Here is a 5,315-nt window from a genome sequence, read left to right as displayed (position 1 = left end):
GCAGCTCTGTATATTATACGTATATTTTATACTATTTTAATTCTTTTAAAAGACGCTCACGCGGTTTCGACGCTTTTTTGATATTCACGACATTTCAATACAAATGATGTACATCTGTCTCGTCCTTTCATGTTTCCTCAGTGATGTTGTTGAGAGCCTAAATTAACACCAAGGAGACGACTAAAGAAAGCCAAATGTGGTTGAAATAGTTGTGACGCAGTGTTTTTGATATACCGTGATTATATAGAAATGTATCTTTTAAAATAGCATTTATCATCAAAATTCATTCTTCAATGCGGCGGATGTTTTGCTAAAGACAGTTACAGAAGTTTTTACGTAACATAGAACATCAGAAACGATAGAAATGTATATATAATCACATTCAATCGTGATGAAAACGCATATTCCATTAATTCATATCATATATATATTAATACACAGATCACGCCAGTGAAATTTCAAATTGACGGATTGTTTTGCAAGTACTGTAATATACCGTTATCGGTGATGGAAACACAGGAATTCGTTTTTCTTGATGTAATCATTTATTTCTCTGAACGTCGGAGCCTGCTGAGGATGCCTGCGATATATGAATGGTAATGACTGGATTCTTAACCTATGTCTGTGCAATGTACATTGTTGTTTTTATTGACATTTTGTCTCTGTGATGATACAAGCCATTACGTCACAGACAAGTAGTTGAGCAGCCGTCAGTATTGTTTTCTTCGTGTGTATTATACATAGTACAGTGCTACGAGAAATAGATTTTTCGAGCCTCGTAGAGGAGAAGTCTTAAATTTGCAAACACGAGGCTAGTTCAGATTTGGTCCCCATGGGATGGGATTTGTAGAATCTTTCACCTCTTCGAGGTGAGATAAGGCGAACTCAGCCCAAAGATAAAGACGATTAAGTTAGCAAACACGCGGCTTACCATGTGTTTGCAAATGAATCATCATTTCCGGAGGGTTGAAATCCCCTACACCACCAACAAGAGGTTGAATGGGGTTTTTTTTCTATCTGATCCTGCTGGGTTTATTAGGAATATGACGTGACGTGAAATCTTATACACTAAAGGGTTAAGATGAAATGTTTCCGTGACGTCATACAATTAACCTGACAAGGGAATTCCCCGTCTCAACACTAAGGTGAATTAAGGATATTTCACACCAATGAAAAGCGCCGATATACCTGTACAGGGTGAGGGAATCCTTTATCTCACCTGATCAGTCAGCCTTCCAGGTTATATATGTCTGTGTGAATGTTTCGATCGTGTACTTATCATCCCGTTTTGCCCTTTTAGTTGCATTTACACTCACGAATCATAAATATTTTAGAACAATTTGTGCGTATGTTCTGTGAACAGTACTTTGTCGTCTCAGTCATGACCTAAAGTACACAATTTCATTTACTGTTACAAGGTGGAAGTTATTATGATAAAAATGTACTTAAGGCTATATATATATCCCTAAACATCTTCTTCTTCTCGAGTTTGCCAAACACGTCCGCCATGTCCCAAGAGGCATCATTTCGTTACATTTTTAAGTGTTATCGACCCTGTAAAACTTTCTATAAAATCTATGAGTAAGGCATCTCGATAGTGCAAGCATTTCTTGTCTTTATCTTCAAGCCTTGCTAACCTACACTGTAGAATATCACGAATGCTCTCTCCATGCTTAATAATGTTTACAATGCATTTGAAAGATATTTTTCAGAATTTCAAATTTCATCTTTTTATCGAAAACGAACTTTTGGGAAATTGAAATTTGGTATCGATTTGAGTACGTTAGAACCAGAATTTGAATAATGACGGTTGTTGGGCATAAACTGCTATTGTAGAACTTAGTTTTTTTTGTTTTTGTTTTATTTTTTTTGTAATGTAGCGAAACCTTTTCCCAATTCAAATTTATGACAAGGTTGATGTTCCATACATTTTCTACCGACAACGTAATTTATGTTTCATAAGTTACGGGCGATATGCCCAAAGTCCTCGCGATGATTTGAACAGACATTCACGCATAAATGATATTCTCAAACTGCATCATACGTCATATTTCAGCGATATCATTATTTAGGAAATTAGAAGAAATCTTTATCATTTGTTTCGCCTTGAACGCCCACACTGAAAAAAACCCCTGACATGGCAGCTTTTATCGGGAAATATAACATTTCTATAAGTCGACACGTGAGAATAACTAATGATTGACGCGGCAATCGGCAGAGTTCGTGTGTATGATTAGATCTGAGGTAGGTAATTATACACTAAAACACACAGAAAAATAAGGTACGCTAAATTTATACAGAAACTGTCCGGAATGTTCTAGTACCACCGCGGCGGGGCTTACATACTGATACCATCGCGTTACTGGCATCGGTTGGTTCAGACATGTCATTATCAATTGATTACAAGTGTGGGACGATTGGGTAGGGAGGGGATCCCGTACATTGTATCATTACATATATTGTTTGATAAAAGAAGAAGGTGACGTCTTTATAGGGCAGATAAGAAAGAATGGACTATCATAAAAAAATACTACTTCTCTAAAACAAAGAAGAATATATTTTAAACGATTAACATATTAGTACAGTATTTGTAGTTTGCTAGCCTGCCATGACTAACTTTCGATCAAAATAACACGGGAAGTGTCGTTGATAAAGCAGAAGACGCATAACATTCCGGGACACATGGTCTGATTATTCTTGTACTGCTCCAAAGTATCCGCGTAACGACGTAGTTGCTTTGTATAGATCTTTTCTAAAGCATATTATGCATGGAAGCAAAAGAAACTAACGACATGTTTGCAGAATTATTATCCAGACAAATTCGATTAAAGTCATGGTATATGCATATTTTACTAAGAGGAAAATAATCTATTTATACCGATGTAGTAAAAAATTAACATATCTGAGGATTATCTGTGAGAAGAAGATATCATGCGTTTGTACCAAAGTCATAAGTGTTGAAATTCTCTCTTTCTAAACATGCCTCCATTTACGATCGTTGCCGAACCGAAGTCGGAAAATCCTCTACACATTTCTGTGAGAGGTCGATATTTATCAAAAACACGATTCTTTTTCCTCTTCGAACTATCAGCGAGCCTCTGTACTCTTGCATTCTACATGTAATGGAAAGCTAACAGCCTACGCACCTACTACACGTGGACATGTGATTGGTCACGTGTTTAAGCGGAAGTTTTCTCAGAAACTTTCTGAATAATATACATTTGGTAAAATTATACGTATATTTGAGCTTTTAACTAGTCGTGGACAATTAAAAAATAATAACAGAAAGATTTACACGGAGACTCCTGAAAATAAACAAGGAAAATAAGTTAGTGAACACGTGACTTTCTAGTTTAAAGGACGGATCGAGTATCCAGTATTGTTTAATGGATGAATTGTCATTAAATGTATGTCAGCGGACACATATTTGACATTTTTCGTACATTTGAAAACTACAATAACTACACGCTAAAACCCATTACAAAATATGTTGACCTTTGTTTAGAAAGAAGAAAAAGTTCATTCTGACAATATATAGACATATAGAGTGAAGCAAGTCTTTACTCATGATATTCAGTGTGGCATATTGTGAAAATCAAACGAATAGACTAACACCAACAACACTAAGATGATGATAAGAATAAGACCAGTGTATAATAGAAGCGATATGACATCTTTCTGACACGTGTTTACATACAACGTGCGGTGGCAGACGTTGTCTTCAACTTCATTGATAAACCATTTTTTGGCTTCTGCGAAAATCGATCCTAGCATATTGCAAAGGATGTTTGTCGACTTTTTTTCTCTGTATTACGAAAAGCGTGAAAAAAATCCGGGGAGTCTTGAAACGTTTAAAAAAAACTCGATAATTTCGTTCTCAAGGTGAGCGCTCCAAATAAATTTTCCATGATCAGGAAACGGGTTATGGGTCTGTTTGATAATTTCATTTTCAAGGTGAATCAAAAGCCCACAGGGAATACACATTGGGTTCGACTCCTATCACCAATGTCATTGATTTGCGTAAGGCAGACTGGAAACTCTCGTACTGAATACTGTATTTGGTCTCGTAAGTGCTAGCGGATACACCTTTCACTACTAACTCGAATTTTCTTTTTCCGTGGCTCGTGATTGCGTTCTTATAATATACGTGATTCTCATTTAGCACGAGCAAGATCAATGACGCACAGGAAACACTTCCGGAACACCTGGTCTTATTATTTAAGTACCGTTTCAAGGGTTTTATGACGAAAAACCTTTTAATCACTGGTTGATTTTGATATAAAATTATTGTTCCACTTAAACCTCGGCATTCTCTTGGTGTTATTTGAACATTACTTTATCCTCTTTTTATTGTTTCTATATTCAGTATAATCTTTGAGTATATGCTATTTATAATACGACGCCTACAATCGAACCTCGTTATCTCGAACTCGATGGACCATGAGAAAACTTCGAGATAGCCGAGTATTATATTTAAGTTAATTCGAATGTTTTGTGTTAAAGTTAGACAGGGACTGACGAAATGTTTAGAATTAAACGGGTTATTGAAGCTATAAGAGTTCGAGATAACGAGGTTCAGCTGTACCACCACGTTAGACCTAAGCATCGCGGACAGGTCATAAAATGACGAAAAGAACAGCTGTATAAAGGAATTTAATTTATTTGTTAATTTTCTATATGTATTAAATTGTATTTTTTAACAATCCATGGAGATAAAAGGCGGTATATTGTGTTAACTTGCTCGTTTGTCGCAACTTAAATCCATGTTTTAATTTTCCTTATAAGTGGCACGGTTCACTTAATGTACTTTACGTTCTTCTGAAAAATATGAAATTCAATATATCAATGTACTTATTCTCATCCTCATTCAGATTTTGATATTACTTTTGACATATACTGATATCCTTTCAGACCTTTATACGTATGACGAGCCTTTAAAAGGACGAAAATTGTATAATGCAGTTTTACTCCTTTTTAGGTCTGCTGGATCTTGTTCTATTTATGCGTCTCTTTTATACAATGTCCTTTTGGGGATTTCGTGTGTCACCTTAATCAAGCGTTGTTTTATTAATTGAACTAAATGTGATAAATCCCTATCGATAAGCATGGCAATCAACGTTAGACTTAAGTATTTGAATTCGTTGTCCTTTATAGAAATTACAAACCCATCAAACAGGACCAGACTAATGTACCAGTCCGGAATTTATAGCGTGCCCATGCGGTAAGAGGCCCGACCACTGTGGTCACGTGACTGTTTACAGCAGCTGCAGATGAGCTATATATACATATATATATTCTTCGGAGCGTCTCTTAAC

This window comes from Ylistrum balloti, unplaced genomic scaffold, assembly GCF_031769215.1.
Source record: "Ylistrum balloti isolate Yb309-2 unplaced genomic scaffold, AGI_CSIRO_Ybal_v1 Utg369746, whole genome shotgun sequence".
In the NCBI taxonomy this organism is placed as follows: domain Eukaryota; kingdom Metazoa; phylum Mollusca; class Bivalvia; order Pectinida; family Pectinidae; genus Ylistrum; species Ylistrum balloti.
This window is presented reverse-complemented; position numbering follows the sequence as displayed.